Below are 17,286 nucleotides of genomic sequence, written 5' to 3' on the forward strand. Positions count from 1 at the left end.
CGAATAATAACCATCAGACAGAGGGATGACTTTTGGCTGTCCACCTTGTTGGACCCTCGCTACCGTTCAAAAATGGTGGCCTTTTTCACACCTGCTGAGAGGGAGGCCAAAATAAAGTACTATAAAAACCACCTATGTAGTCAGTTGGTCTCTGCCTTTCTGCGCCAACGCCCATCCTCAGACACTGTGGGCCCTGTGCGCTCGCGTTCCGCTGCCATGGCAGCAGGGGAGGGGTGGGGTGGTAGGAGCAGTGGCAGCTCCACCAGCAGCGGCTGCCTCAGTCTGCAGTCGATGATGAGTAGCTTTCTTCACCAGCGCAGTGAGGAAACTACTAACCAGCCGCAGCAGCAGCAGCATCAGGTGGACCTGGAGCAGGACCTCAAACAACAGGCTTGGGCCTACTTGGACAGCACCCTGCCAACCGAGGTAGACAATCCCCTTGACTACTGGGCAACGAAACTTGACCTTTGGCCCCAACTAGCTGAATTTGCCCTTGAAAGGCTGTCATGCCCGGCCAGTAGCGTGGCATCGGAGCGCGTGTTTAGTGCGGCAGGAGGTATTGTAACTTCGCGGAGGACACGACTGTCCACCCAAAGTGTGGAGAGACTCACGTTTGTGAAAATGAATCAGGCGTGGATTAGTCTGGATTTCAAACCACCAGTTCCTGACACAACTGACCTAATAACCTAGCCGTTCAGGCCGCTCCCTGAACACCTCGGGAATTGCTTTGTATATCTGTCGCCTTAGAGGCCGCTGTCTGAACAGCTCATGAATTGCTTTCTATATGCGTCGCCTTTGAGGCCGCTGGCTGGACAGCTAATGAATTGATTTGTATATATGTACTTATTGTCCGCTGTCCGGACAGCTCATGAATTACTTTTTGTATATAGCCTTCCAAACCACTCTCAGAATAAGTCATGATATTCATGCTGTGTATAGCCTTATAGGCCAATGGTCAATCAAGTCATGATTGTTATAGTGTGTATAGCCTTATAGGCCGCTGTCTTTACAACTTTATAATTCCATGCAGTATATAGCCCTATCGGCCACTTTCTGGCATCCAGTTGCTGTAGCCCCCATCACCACACTGTGCCACGGGCCCCTGTACCGCCTTCTCATACTGCTGCCAGATCCATCCCCTGCCATGTGCGTCTTTGTCGTCTGCTCACGCAGCTGGGTTCCAGTTTTAAACCTAGGCCTGTGTATGGCTTCCGAATACTGCTGCCTCCACCACCACCCTGCGCCATGTGCCTCTGTCGTCTGCTCACGCTGCTGACGGCTTCCGCTTTTTAACCTAGGCCTGTGTATGGCTTCCGAATACTGCTGCCTCCACCGCCACCCTGCGCCATGTGCCTCTGTTGTCTGCTCACGCTGCTGACGGCTTCCGCTTTTTAACCGAGGCCTGTGTTTGGCTTCCGAATACTGCTGCATCCACCGCCACCCTGCGCCATGTGTCTCTGTCGTCTGCTCACGCTGCTGACGGCTTCCGCTTTTTAGCCGAGGCCTGTGTTTGGCTTCCGAATACTGCTGCCTCCACCGCCACCCTGCGCCATGTGCCACTTTCAGGTCTCCTTACACTGTTGGTGGGTTCCATTTTGTGATAGGGTGCTGTATGGCCTTCCATTGCTGCTGCCTCCACCGCCACCCTGCGCCATGTGCCTCTGTCGTCTGCTCACGCTGCTGACGGCTTCCGCTTTTTAACCGAGGCCTGTGTTTGGCTTCCGAATACTGCTGCATCCACCGCCACCCTGCGCCATGTGTCTCTGTCGTCTGCTCACGCTGCTGACGGCTTCCGCTTTTTAACCTAGGCCTGTGTATGGCTTCCGAATACTGCTGCCTCCACCGCCACCCTGCGCCATGTGCCACTTTCAGGTCTCCTTACACTGTTGGTGGGTTCCATTTTGTGATAGGGTGCTGTATGGCCTTCCATTGCTGCTGCCACCACCGCCACCCTGCGCCATGTGCCTCTGTCGTCTGCTCACGCTGCTGACGGCTTCCGCTTTTTAACCGAGGCCTGTGTTTGGCTTCCGAATACTGCTGCATCCACCGCCACCCTGCGCCATGTGTCTCTGTCGTCTGCTCACGCTGCTGACGGCTTCCGCTTTTTAACCTAGGCCTGTGTATGGCTTCCGAATACTGCTGCCTCCACCGCCACCCTGCGCCATGTGCCTCTGTCGTCTGCTCACGCTGCTGACGGCTTCCGCTTTTTAAACTAGTCCTGTGTATATCTTCCGAATACTGCTGCCTCCACCGTCACCCTGCGCCATGTGCCACTTTCCGGTCTCCTTACACTGTTGGTGGGTTCCATTTTGTGATAGGGTGCTGTATGGCCTTCCATTGTTGCTGCCTCCACCGCCACCCTGCGCCATGTGCCTCTGTCGTCTGCTCACGCTGCTGACGGCTTCTGCTTTTTAACCGAGGCCTGTGTTTGGCTTCCGAATACTGCTGTATCCACCGCCACCCTGCGCCATGTGTCTCTGTCGTCTGCTCACACTGCTGACGGCTTCCGCTTTTTAACCTAGGCCTGTGTATGGCTTCCGAATACTGCTGCCTCCACCGCCACCCTGCGCCATGTGCCTCTGTCGTCTGCTCACGCTGCTGACGGCTTCCGCTTTTTAACCGAGGCCTGTGTTTGGCTTCCGAATACTGCTGCATCCACCGCCACCCTGCGCCATGTGTCTCTGTCGTCTGCTCACGCTGCTGACGGCTTCCGCTTTTTAACCGAGGCCTGTGTTTGGCTTCCGAATACTGCTGCATCCACCGCCACCCTGCGCCATGTGTCTCTGTCGTCTGCTCACGCTACTAACGGCTTCCGCTTTTTAACCGAGGCCTGTGTTTGGCTTCCGAATACTGCTGCATCCACCGCCACCCTGCGCCATGTGTCTCTGTCGTCTGCTCACGCTGCTGACGGCTTCCGCTTTTTAACCTAGGCCTGTGTATGGCTTCCGAATACTGCTGCCTCCACCGCCACCCTGCGCCATGTGCCTCTGTCGTCTGCTCACGCTGCTGACGGCTTCCGCTTTTTAAACTAGTCCTGTGTATGTCTTCCGAATACTGCTGCCTCCACCGCCACCCTGCGCCATGTGCCACTTTCAGGTCTCCTTACACTGTTGGTGGGTTCCATTTTGTGATAGGGTGCTGTATGGCCTTCCATTGCTGCTGCCTCCACCGCCACCCTGCGCCATGTTCCTCTGTCGTCTGCTCACGCTGCTGACGGCTTCCGCTTTTTAACCGAGGCCTGTGTTTGGCTTCCGAATACTGCTGCATCCACCGCCACCCTGCGCCATGTGTCTCTGTCGTCTGCTCACGCTGCTGACAGCTTCCGCTTTTTAACCTAGGCCTGTGTATGGCTTCCGAATACTGCTGCATCCACCGCCACCCTGCGCCATGTGCCTCTGTCGTCTGCTCACGCTGCTGACGGCTTCCGCTTTTTAAACTAGTCCTGTGTATGTCTTCCGAATACTGCTGCCTCCACCGCCACCCTGCGCCATGTGCCACTTTCAGGTCTCCTTACACTGTTGGTGGGTTCCATTTTGTGATAGGGTGCTGTATGGCCTTCCATTGCTGCTGCCTCCACCGCCACCCTGCGCCATGTGCCTCTGTCGTCTGCTCACGCTGCTGACGGCTTCCGCTTTTTAACCGAGGCCTGTGTTTGGCTTCCGAATACTGCTGCATCCACCGCCACCCTGCGCCATGTGTCTCTGTCGTCTGCTCACGCTGCTGACGGCTTCCGCTTTTTAACCTAGGCCTGTGTATGGCTTCCGAATACTGCTGCCTCCACCGCCACCCTGCGCCATGTGCCTCTGTCGTCTGCTCACGCTGCTGACGGCTTCCGCTTTTTAAACTAGTCCTGTGTATGTCTTCCGAATACTGCTGCCTCCACCGCCACCCTGCGCCATGTGCCACTTTCAGGTCTCCTTACACTTTTGGTGGGTTCCATTTTGTGATAGGGTGCTGTATGGCCTTCCATTGCTGCTGCCTCCACCGCCACCCTGCGCCATGTGCCTCTGTCATCTGCTCACGCTGCTGACGGCTTCCGCTTTTTAACCGAGGCCTGTGTTTGGCTTCCGAATACTGCTGCATCCACCGCCACCCTGCGCCATGTGTCTCTGTCGTCTGCTCACGCTGCTGACGGCTTCCGCTTTTTAACCTAGGCCTGTGTATGGCCTTCAATTGAAGCTGCTTCTGCTCCGCCACTCTGCCATTGGACTCTTGATAGTCGTCTCCCCACGCTGCTGCTGGGGGGACTTTTTAACATAGGCCTCTGTATGGCCTTCAATTTTAGCTGCTTACGCTCCGCCACTCTGCCATGGGCCCCTGTACCGCCTCCTCATGCTGCTGCCAGGCCCGTAATCTGCCATGGGCCCCCGTACCGACTCCTCATGCTGCTGCCAGGCCCGTAATCTGTCATGGGCCCCTGTACTGCCTCCTCATGCTGCTGCCAGGTCCAGAGTGTGTCATGGGTCCCTGTACGGCCTCTCATTGCTGCTGTCTCCATCGCCACACTCTGCCATGTGCCACTTTCAGGTCTCCTCACACTGCTGGTGGGTTCCATTTTGTCATAGGGTGCTGTATGGCCTCCCATTGCTGCTGCCTCCACCGCCACACTGTGGCTCCACACTCTGATTTGGCCCCGTGACTGCCCAAATGAGTGAAGTGTGCGGTGATTCTAAGATCGACGGCACTCATCTGCATGTCATACTGACTGACAGTATTATTTCTCTTCCCCAGCAGACTCCAAGGGCATTTAAATTAAAGGTACAGTGTTCTGCACTAATATAAAGGCTCTCTGAAGCCTAGAAACACCCTTTTTATAAGTTAAATTCGCAGCGAAAATATTCGGCACGAAGTGAATTTAATCGGCGAATTCGGCGAATCAGCCGAACCGAATTTTTGAATAATTCGCTCATCTCTAATTACAGCCTACAATAAAAAAAACTACATATTTCCATGCAAAATAATGGTACCGCTTTTAGCACCAAAAATCTGAAATAATCATACCGCTAGGGAGGTTAATTTATAATTGTTTTTGATCTTTGGAAGTTTTTTTGCTAACTTTTCTGAATATAGATCAATGATTGTCCCATGCATGTTTGTATCCAGATATTGTTGACTGACTCACTACTTCTGCTGGAAGTCTATCCCAAGCATCAACTACCCTTTCAGTAAAATAATACTTTCTAAGATTAGTTTTGAACTTTCCTCCTGCTAGTTTGAGGTCATGTCCCTGTGTTCTTGAACTTGGCTTCACATTGAAAATACTGTCTCCTGAACCTTATTCACCATCTTTATGTATTTAAAGGTGTCAATCATCTCTCCCCTTTCCCTTCTTACCTTCAGACTGTACACATTAAGTTTCTCATATCTTTTATCCCTCAGACTTTTTACAATTTTTGTTGCCTGTCTCTGGACTCATTCTATCTTATCAATATCTTTTTGTAAGCAAGGCCTCCAGCACTGAACATAGTATTCTAAATGAGATCTACAGATCTATATAGGGGAATCAGGACCTCCTTTCTGCTGCTAGTGACCCTTCTAGTGATGCATCCTAGAATTCTATTTGATTTTCCCATTGCCTGGCCACACTGCTTTTGCAATCATCTGATATAAGTATTCCCAAATCATTTAACTCTGTAGTGCTGGCCAACATTGTACCCCCAATCAGGGGCAGACTGACAACTCATGAGGTCCCCGGGCAATAAGGGATCATGGGGCCCCTGTGTCCTTGCCCAAACTCAAAAAAGCCTATGAAAAAGGTATCAGGGGCATCTCATGGGGCCCCCTACTGACCCCGGGTCCTCGGGCAGTGCCCGAGTTTCCAAATAGCCAGTCCGCCCCTGCCCCCAATATTGTACTCTGTCAAGGGAATATTTTTTCCAGATGCATTATTTAACATTTAGAAACATTGAACTGCAGTTTCCACTGTTTTGACCAATTTTACAGCAATGTCAAAGCATGTTCCATGTTACAGACACCTCCAGTGACATCAACCCTATTTCACACCTTTGTGTCATCAGCAGAAAGACATACTTTGCCCACCAACCCTTTAGTGATATCACTTACATATAGATTAAATAGAACAGGACCTAGTACAGAGCCCTGTGGTACACCACTAGTAATCTTTTCCGAATGAGCCACATTTACAACCATACTCTGGTATCTCTCTTTTAGTCAGCTTTTTGTACTATTTTTTTTTATACGATTATTATGTGGAACTGTATCAAATGCTTTGCTGAATTCAAAATAGGCGATGTGTGCAGCACCACTCTGGTCCAAAACATTGGTGATATAGTCAAACAATGCAATCAGCTTAGTCTGATATGATCTGCCTTCAGTAAAGCCCTGCTGCTTTAAGTGCAGAACGTTTTTTTTTCAATTGATAAACGATCTTTTTTTAGGAGTTATTCCAGATGCTAAACTCACTGGCCTGTATTTACCAGCTTTTACCTTGCTACCCTTCCTGTGGCTAGGTACAATATTAGCTGTCCACCAGTCATGAGGAACCTCTCCTGTTAGAAGAGATTAATTAAAAAGTTAATGGTCCAAAAACTATACCTTCTCTTAGAACTCTGGGATGAGTAACATTGGGGACTTTTGCTTTATTACTCTTTAATCAAGTTCCTCTGTTACCTCTGTATCCAGAAATCCTGAAAATAAACCATCATTACTAGATCCAATATGGTCCCCCAACTTCTTATTGTTAGTACAATTTACTTCTGAGAGGACTAAATAGAAGTAACAGTTTAAATGGTTTGATACATCTAGGTCTCCTTCACCATAAGTGTTATGCCAAGTTTTTATTTTAATAATCCCACTGTATTTTTCCCTTCGATTGCTTATGTTGTATTTATATAAAAAAAGGTTTTATCACTTTTCTTAATTGATTTGGAAATTTCCTACACTTTATGTGATAATGTGTTTGGTCCCCTTTTGTCTATTTATACAGCTATACCTCCTGTTTCCATAAATCTTCTGTATGTTTATTTTTTTATCCTTTACTATCCTACTTGCCTCTTTAGTAAACCATATTGTTGTTTTCTTCCATTTACTTTTACAAATTTGTCTAACATATAATCTAGTTGCCTCCAGGACAGTAGGTTTTAACAGTGCGCACTAATTACTGACTCATGTCGTTTTACTCCAAACTTTTAGGTGATTTTTAGAAATCCCCCCGTTTCAGCAAAATTTTGAAATCTAAAACTTTTGTTTTTGTATATGATGTTTTTCTGTTCTTCTTTTCACATCAAACCATTGGTGATCACTAGAACCCAACTTTTCTCCCATGTCAACATCAAACAGCATGAAACCAGGCTGGGCATTTAACATGGGGCAACATTGTGGGTGGCTTTGTATGTTGTCAGTTTTTTTTTTTTATATGTTGGGTGAATGGAAGTCAGTGAAGAGACTGTCAGAGATGGGTGGCGGACACTGAAAGGTTGATATGCTGTATGAACAGCAGCATTCATGAAGGCGGATAGTCTGTGTAGAGGACAAGATATAACAAGGGAGTGAATTGGTAGCTTGATAGTGTTGTTGATTAGGAAGAGGCATATTTTGGAAATATTATGGAAGTGAAGCCTGCAAGATTTGGATAGTATTTTTAAGTGGAGCTGGAAGTAGACGGCAGAGTCCAGGTTTACACCTAGCACCCTACAGAAAAAGTAGGAGATAGAGTTATAGTTGGCACTGAGGAAGCACTTAAATAGGTGGGAACAGAACCAGTTAAGAGCAGAGTCTTGAAGGCCGAGGCAGTGAAGTTTTTTAAGGAAGAGTAGGTGGTCAGGTGTATTAAAGGCAGCAGAAAAGTCTAAAAGTATGAATATGGAGTGGTGTCTATTGGTTTTAAAACTCAGCAAGTCTAAATGAGTTTTAGAAGGACAATTTATTTGGATTGTAGCAGGCACAATTGGACTGTGAGGAGTCAAGAAGGTCTTTATCAGTGAGGTAGTAGCTCTCACAGTTGTAGCCGAACTGCTCTGAGCAGGTGGGGCCCAGTTCAGGCTTTTTAAGTATGAAGGCGACCAGAACATATTTTACAGGAGAGGGAAAGATGTTTGTAGAGAGAGATAGATTGGAAGAGTGTGAAATAAGTAGATGTGAGGAAAGAAGGTTCGGGGGCAGTTTGTTATTAATAACAATTTAGCAAGCTCCTCTGTAGTCGCAGGGCCAAAAAGGAAAGTATTGAATGTGATGGTAGACATGGTATCTTAAGTGGGGGATGTATCTTGCAGAATGTGTCACGAGATTAATCTGTCTTTTTTTTTTAAATGATTGAATTGAATGAGTTGGTCAGTAGGGAAAGGGGCAGTGGGGAATGAAGTAGAGAGTTAAAGGTAGAAAAAAAAGTGGAGGAGGACTAGATAAGAGGGTTTTTTGAGTTATTTAAAAGGTCTGTTTAGTAGCAATGAGCAAGGAATATTTTTTTTTAGGGAGCATCTTTACACATGGTAAAGTCTTGCAGGGATTTCGTTTCATTCCACACTTGCTCAAGAACACAGTTATGTCTTTTGAAACTTCTGGTGTCATCTGTTTGACAGAGTTGTATGAGTGGGGACCTAATTCTGTGTGTAATGAGGTGAGGAAATGTGTCCAGGGAGTATCAAAACAAGCTTTTGTAGACAAAAGTGGCCAGAGCAGGACAGAGCAGAAACATTTCTAAGTGTAACTATTTGAGGATTTTAGGATATGGAGTATGTAAAACTGATAAGGCTGTGATCAAAGAAAGTATTAGGGTTTGATAAAGAGGTTTCCAGGAGTGCAGAGGAGGCAGAATGCAAAATCAAGGGTGTTGCTATCAGTGAGAGTGAAAGTGTGTGTCTGGTGTGTTAGAACAAAAGGTGAGGTTAGGTTGAGGAGCTGAGAGGTAGGCATGGTGTCAGAATTACCAAGGATGTTAAAGTCACCAAAAATTATAATGGGCATTTTAGAGGACAAAACGTAGGGTAGCCAGACAGAAAAGTAATCAAGGAAGCAAGACACCACCCCTGGATGCTGATAAATCACAAAACTCCTCAGAGAAACTGGAGAAAGGTGATGAATACTTTGAGCTTCAAAAGAGGAGAGGGCTACAGAAGGATGTGAAGGAAGAACTTGAAAGGTGCTTTGTGAGGTTAAAAGGATTCCAACCCCACCTCCCTTTCATCCATAGGGTCTGGGTGAATGAGTGCAATGAAGATCACCATGGGAGAGGGGACCTGCAGAGGCAGAGTAAATTTGCTAAAGCCAGGTTTCAGTAACAGCAAATAGTTTAAAAAAGTTGGGGCATGGATGGAAGTAAGTTTGTTACAGACAAAGTGGGCATTCCAGAGGGCACATAAGAAGGCGAGGGATGATACTCAGAGACGTGTGAGGATTCTAGTTATTGCCAGTGGAAGGAGTGTGCCAAGTGTGAGGATGAAAGTTAGACAGTGAGAGGTCAGGATTACAGCAAATATCCCAAGAATGTAGGAGAAACAGGAGGGTGAGGGAGGTAAGATATAAGAGAAATATATATGCTTAATTTTTCCTGGAGTTTATTTCAGCCTGTGGTTTCAGAATTAGCAGGAGACATAAGTTGCGTCATGATGCAGTTGCTGGTAATATGCCAGCTTTCATACACAACAGGAAAATGGTTAAGATGTTTTAAAAGCAATGAACCAAAATGTAATGTAGTTACTTGCGTTATGACAATAGCCCCAACAATTGTTTATTGGCTGGAAAGTTTATAAGCAGCTTAGTTAGGCCGCGATGTAAATGGGAGAGACAAGGTAGGTTTTATCTTGAAATTGAAATTATAGTATTTGAGAGTCAATAGCCACAAATATTATACAGTAGCTAGTCAGTACAGTTCTAGCGGGCATCGAGCATCAGCTACCATCTGTGGTTGCAAAAAATACACCATAACCACTTCCAAATCCAGCGGTTTGAGCTATACTTTGTCTAAGTTCTTAGTGCTACAACCCCTTTCATATAATTTAGTAAACATTTCCTGGACTAGTTTGCCTCAGAAAAGCAAAGTCACAGCATCAATTCTTTTTTTTTTACGTATGCTATTTTTTCATATACATATATATATCTACTCTTAGATTTTTTTTTTTTGTAATGATGCAAAGCCAGGCACTTGCAAATACACTGCTTTTTCAGCATAATATTAATTATAACAATCTGTATATCTGTCAAAATAATTTTCTGTAGAAAATGCTCAAACATATTAGAGAGGCAATCTGAAGAGGCTCTTGGGAGCTACTTTTTTCCTTTACTAGTGGCCCATCATGCAGGAGGTGGTGCAGTGGCTGAAAAAGTCTCTTCTTCTTTCTCCTCCCAGGCACAGAGCAGCCACTTGCCTGCATGAGCCACTAATGCACTCTTTTCCTCCTTCTCTGCCCCTTCCAGGCACAGAGCAGTTACTTGCCTGCAAGTGCTGCTAATGTGTTTCTTTTATCTTCCACCGCCTGCTATTATTATTATCATTATTATTATACAGGATTTATATAGCGCCAACAGTTTGCGCAGCACTTTACAATATAAAGGGGGACAGTACAATTACAATACAGTTCAATAAAGAAAGGAATAGGAGGGCCTTGCTCATGGACCTTACAATCTAAAGGAAGGGGAGGTGATACAAAAGGTGATAGCTGCGGGGGATGATCTGGTGGAGGTGATTCAAGTACAGGTCTTAGGTGGAGGTGGGGTAGGATTCCCTGAATAATCCTAAAGGCGGGGGGCTGACCGAACATACTGGAGTAGGGATTTCCAGAGGATGGGAGAGGTTCTGGAGAAGTCCTGGAGGCGGGCATGGAAGGAAATGACAAAGATCGATTCTGAAAATACTGCCATAGCCCTGCAAACTGACTAGGAGGATCTGGCAGAATTAAAGGTATCTGCTGCTGAAGTGGTTGAAAAAAATTACCACCATGCCTAGCATTTTAATACCAGCTTATCAAAATACAATTTTTCTGTGAAAGTTTGGTTAATGCTGAACCACAGTGGCAGGTACCCAAAGCCATTATTGTTTCAGAAGGCCATCCACCAGCTGCCATTACTTTTCCCAGATGGCCATCCCTGCCCTCCACCAGCAGGAACACAAAGAGGCAGCAGGAGGCAGAGAAGAAATATAAGGAGGAGGGCTGAGTGTTGGTAATGATGAAGTGGAGGTGGGGGCAGGATTCTGGCGGTAAGGAAGAGTATTAGGGTCCAGACAATGAGGAATAGGTTTTGTGGACATTTAACAGCCAGGAAAATGGGCAGGCAGCAGCAAAAGTTCAGTGTTCAAGTCTACAGCCAAAGGTTTCTTGCCTTTACACAAATCAGGGTTTCTGTCATTTGTGGAGGTATTATTTATTTTATTTTTTTAGAGCTGTACTTTTATTTCAGGACCAAAGCAGCATATACATGTTGCTCACATAGGCAAAGCTGACATTTGTTTGCACACATCATCACACACTTGCGCGGTAAAATATTGCACAACAAAGCACGACATATTTATCCCCCTATTGACCTAGATGTCATTACATTAAGAAAATTACATTTAAAAAAAGTCAGGCAGGCGTAAAGTGAGGCTGAGGCAAAGGTTCTGCATGTAAAAGTAGTAGGTGTATTTTTTTTTTTTTCAGATTTACAGCCCTGCCTTGGTCAAACAAACACAGGCAAAGACAGTAATGTAAACTGGGTGCACTTCTTACACAAGAAAGAAGTCCTGCACTTCAGCACTACCTTGCCCCTATACAAAATAAAAAATGATTCCTTGCGTAAGGCCACCAGCTCAGATAATCTCAGGAAACCATGCAGCAGTAGGCTGAAAACAAAAGGCAGCTTTAAAAACAGATGGTCAGTAGCAAGAAAATGCTGCATATTGGGTGCCACACACCTAAAAAGGTCCTATTAACAGAAATTAAAATAAAAAAAAAAAAGAAATGAAAACTCCAAAATATCACCCTTGAAACAAAAGCATACTTTTTTAAAGAAAAGCCTTACAAAAGGTTAAACTTAAAATAAGGTCCTAATAACATAAAATAATGGAAAAGTCAAAATACCACCCCATCAAACTAAAGATGCAGAATCTAAGCACATCCACGAGATCTGCACCAGAGCACTCCACAACGAGTGATGGACTTTCCTATTGGGTGTACTAGGTTGCAGCCCCCAGACATACTTTGCTCCTGATCTGACACAGACCGGGTCCCAGTCAAGGAGTGAGAGGCTATCATTTAAAAAAAAAAGATAGGAAGGTTAGAATACTGACATCAACGGTGCTAAAAGCCAATACATTTTTATTTTTTAACAATATTTAGGGATTTACATGTTTCTTTTAATTTTCATTATTTACCAAAATATCTATTTTTTTTTATATGTTTAATTTAAATGTTTCTCTTATTGTGCTGTCTTTGCCCTGGTCGAGAAAACACAGCAATGCAAACTGGATAGTCAGCACCATCTTATTCATAAAAAAAAATTATCCCTTGCAAGATAAGGCTGCCTACTCAGACTCTTGCCTTGCAGAGGTGATGGCTACAACGCATACTTGCGATTGTGAGTTTCCAATCATGTGACTGCTGTGATGGCCAAGCACAGCAGTCACATGATCTGAATGCTAGCCTCCAGCTCCCAGCTTTTCGATTCTCTTAAAGAGCTGGGGGGTGGCAATGGGAAGGGGTTAGATGTAAAAAGGATGAAAAAAAAGAAAAACTTTTCCCTTCCCCCACTCTATTTTGATGGCTACAGTTCATGCAGTAAAAGTTTGCATCTGCTCTAAGAGCTGGCCATTGCCTGCAAGCCCTACACTAATACTTCCCTATCACAGTTAAACCTGCTGAGAACCCACCATTGTATAGTAAAGGTGTTGGCTTATCCAAAACCTTCCTTATTCACCCTTCTAAGCCAGCTGAACTAAGTTCAAAAGCCAGAAAATGGATTTTGGTTACTATAGCAGTGAAATTCCACATTATTTTGGTGGGTCAATGAACTGCAAACAAGCAGGGTTCACCTCAATCAAGAACATGTGGGCCTGATCTCAAATTAGCACGTGAAAAGTTCAAGAATAACATTAGAAAGTATGAATTTACTGAACAAATAGTGAATGCCTAGAAAAAGCATCCAGCAGAAATTAGCAGTCGGTCAACAGTAAGTGAATTCACAAATGCACTAAATATAAATGTACAGTAGATATGTACTCCGATAAAAAAATTTATTAAAAATGGGGGTTTACTCTGTGTACCACTCAATTCTTTTCTTCTGTCAGTATTCTATGTTCTCTGAATAAACCGCATAAAGAGAACTATATGATCTGCACATTAAAATAGATTACTATACTGTATTTGAATTTGTAATATATTAAATATTTGCCTTTTGTGTCCCTTTGAAGGGCGTTCCTCCACTTCTTATCTTGAAGATGCAACGTGAAGTAAGAGAACAATTTTAAAATACTGCAAGAATTCCACTCTTAAACAGCTGTCATGAAATTCAGATTGGAAGATTTACCCTCACCTGTTTTTCTGGTGACAACCACAACTCTACAACTTTTTGGAATACTGATCACTAGAGATGAGCGAATCGAACCTGGCGAAGTGGAATTCGTTTCGAATTTCAGGAAAAATTCGATTCGCATCGAATCCGAATTTTAGCAAACTTCGGGTGCACGAATCGAATTTTTCCCGATCAGCCGGCAAAAGTGTCACTGCAGAGAGCTCCGCTATTTCTGACAGTTCTGACAGTTCATTTACAGCGGTTGAAACATTGTATCTATTTGTTTCCATTTAGGATACAGATGTTTTTATTCGGAAATAAATAGATACAATGTTTCAACCGCTGTAAATGTGAAGGAACTGTCAGAGAACTGTCAGAAATAGCGGAGCTCTCTGCAGATACACTTTTTGCTGTACTGGAATACTTCTTACTTTTCATTCTTCTTCTTCTTTTCATTCTTCTTCTTCTTCTTTTCATTCTTCTTTTCATTCTTCTTCTTCTTCTTTTCATTCTTCTTTTCATTCTTCTTCTTCTTCTTTTCATTCTTCTTCTTCTTCTTTTCATTCTTCTGTTCATTCTTCTTCTTCTTCTTCTTTTCATTCTTCTTCTTCTTCTTTTCATTCTTCTTCTTCTTTTCATTCTTCTTCTTCTTCTTTTCATTCTTCTTTTCATTCTTCTTCTTCTTCTTTTCATTCTTCTTTTCATTCCTCTTCTTCTTCTTTTCATTCTTCTTCTTTTCATTCTTCTTTTCATTCTTCTTCTTCTTCTTTTCATTCTTCTTCTTCTTCTTTTCATTCTTCTTTTCATTCTTCTTCTGCTTCTTTTCATTCTTCTTCTTCTTTTCATTCTTCTTTTCATTCTTCTTCTTCTTTTCATTCTTCTTCTTCTTTTCATTCTTCTTTTCATTCTTCTCATTCTTCTTTTCATTCTTCTTTTCATTCTTCTTCTCATTCTTCTTTTCATTCTTCTTCTTCTTCTTTTCATTCTTCTTCTTCTTCTTTTCATTCTTCTTCTTTTTCATTCCTCTTCTTCTTCTTTTCATTCTTCTTTTCATTCTTCTTCTTCTTCTTTTCATTCTTCTTCTTCTTCTTTTCATTCTTCTTTTCATTCTTCTTCTTCTTCTTCTTTTCATTCTTCTTCTTCTTCTTTTCATTCTTCTTCTTTTCATTCTTCCTCTTCTTCTTCTTTTCATTCTTCTTCTTCTTCTTTTCATTCTTCTTTTCATTCTTCTTCTTCTTCTTTTCATTCTTCTTCTTCTTCTTTTCATTCTTCTTTTCATTCTTCTTCTTCTTCTTTTCATTCTTCTGCTTCTTCTTTTCATTCTTCTTTTCATTCTTCTTCTTCTTCTTTTCATTCTTCTTTTCATTCTTCTCATTCTTCTTTTCATTCTTCTTCTCATTCTTCTTTTCATTCTTCTTCTTCTTTTCATTCTTCTTTTCATTCTTCTTTTCATTCTTCTTCTCATTCTTCTTTTCATTCTTCTTCTTCTTCTTTTCATTCTTCTTCTTCTTTTCATTCTTCTTCTTCTTCTTTTTATTCTTCTTCTTCTTCTTTTCATTCTTCTTCTTCTTCTTTTCATTCTTCTTCTTCTTTTCATTCTTCTTCTTCTTCTTTTCATTCTTCTTTCCATTCTTCTTCTTCTTCTTTTCATTCTTCTTCTTCTTCTTTTCATTCTTCTTTTCATTCTTCTTCTTCTTCTTCTTCTTTTCATTCTTCTTTTCATTCTTCTTCTTCTTCTTTTCATTCTTCTTCTTCTTCTTTTCATTCTTCTTTTCATTCTTCTTCTTCTTCTTTTCATTCTTCTTCTTGTCATTCTTCTTCTTCTTCTTGTCATTCTTCTTTTCATTCTTCTTCTTCTTCTTTTCATTCTTCTTCTTTTCATTCTTCTTTTCATTCTTCTTCTTTTCATTCTTCTTCTTCTTTTCATTCTTCTTCTTCTTCTTTTCATTCTTTTTTTCATTCTTCTTCTTCTTCTTTTCATTCTTCTTCTTTTCATTCTTTTTTTCATTCTTCTTCTTCTTCTTTTCATTCTTCTTCTTCTTCTTTTCATTCTTCTTTTCATTCTTCTTCTTCTTTTCATTCTTCTTCTTCTTTTCATTCTTCTTTTCATTCTTCTTCTTCTTCTTTTCATTCTTCTTTTCATTCTTCTCATTCTTCTTTTAATTCTTCTTTTCATTCTTCTTTTAATTCTTCTTTCCATTCTTCTTCTCATTCTTCTTTTCATTCTTCTTCTTTTCATTCTTCTTCTTCTTCTTTTCATTCTGCTTCTTCTTCTTTTCATTCTTTTTTTCATTCTTCTTCTTCTTCTTCTTCGTCGTGCCCCGTGACTGCCCAAATGAGTGAAGTGTGCGGTGATTCTAAGATCGACGGCACTCATCTGCATGTCATACTGACTGACAGTATTATTTCTCTTCCCCAGCAGACTCCAAGGGCATTTAAATTAAAGGTACAGTGTTCTGCACCAATATAAAGGCTCTCTGAAGCCTAGAAACCCTTTAAATAAGTTAAATTTGTGGCGAATAAATTCGCATCGAATCGAATTTCTCCCGCAAATTCGGCGAATCGGCCGAATCGAATTTTTGAATAATTCGCTCATCTCTACTGATCACTTTCTGTGTCAGTAACAGCGGCCACCAGGACAATTAGAAAGGGTGAATCTACTTAGCAAGGACACAGACTACAATAAAAAACCTAACGGGGGTTCTAATCCTTTTTAATATATTTGCTATATATACACCTTCACTATATGACTGAATATTGCAGTTATGTCAAACAAAAGTCATTTTGTGCACTGAATAACGTTTTCAGAAGGAGGTCAGCAATGGTAGCCTACATATTTTTTGAAGTGGCAGGTTTCCTTTAAATGAAATGGGTGGGATTTACTAAAATTGGAGCGTGCAACATCTGGTGCAGATTTGCATAGAAGCAATCAGCTTCCAGGTTTTTTTTGTCAAAGCTTAATTAACAAGCTGAAGTTAAAAACTGATTGGCCACTATGCACAACTGCACCAGATTCTGAGTGTATCAGTTTTAGTAAAACGCCCCCAATGTGTATTTAATTTTCCTTTTTTAAAAGAAGAAACCTTGTGTAGTGTAGTTTTATCACATTTTGACTACATGCTTTGTGTAGTAAAAAGTTTGCTCTGATTTGATAGCATTTTTATTTAATGCAACAACTAATCATAAATCATTAATATATTGCCTAAATATATTCTAAAAACTATGCACACTATAAAAATTAAAAGCATGAGAAATAAATGTGCTAGTAAATTGCAATTTCTGTTCCATTTAATTCTACATGTGTAAATACTTTGATCATATTCCATAAGGAATGCTTTGACATGCGTGGGCAACAAAACATACTTAGCACAAAGATGGGCTTAATGTTTGCTTTTCAGTTCATAGAGTGATAAGTTGCTGCTTTAAGTCAGGAAAGTTCTGTTAAGCCTTTTCATAAACTCTCGGAAGTGAAGCTGTATGTGTAATAGGTAGAGCGTATTTCTTAGCCAACTTCCATGCAGCAGTGCAGCAACATCTTTCACCAATCTCATTATTGCTCAATGCATTGATTTGTGAGAAGAAAAAGAGTTTAGTGTTAGATTAATGGCTTTACTGATTGCAAGACTACACATCATTAGGGAAGAAAGCCTCTAGTCTGACATCATAGAGTGGGGTAAAGCCAGTGTCTCAGCGTGACGCTCTCGTATAATTGAGTCTCATCATATTATTACACAGAATAGGACCTTCTAGCTTGTAGATCTGTTTTGTGCTTTGATCTTCCTTTAATTCTCCCCTCTCATCTAATGTAACTTTATATTTTAGTGGCTTTTATATCTGGACAACAGC

Source organism: Staurois parvus, unplaced genomic scaffold, assembly GCF_062004578.1.
Source record: "Staurois parvus isolate SC_StPar_1 unplaced genomic scaffold, SC_StPar_1.0 ptg000450l, whole genome shotgun sequence".
Taxonomy (NCBI): Eukaryota; Metazoa; Chordata; class Amphibia; order Anura; family Ranidae; genus Staurois; species Staurois parvus.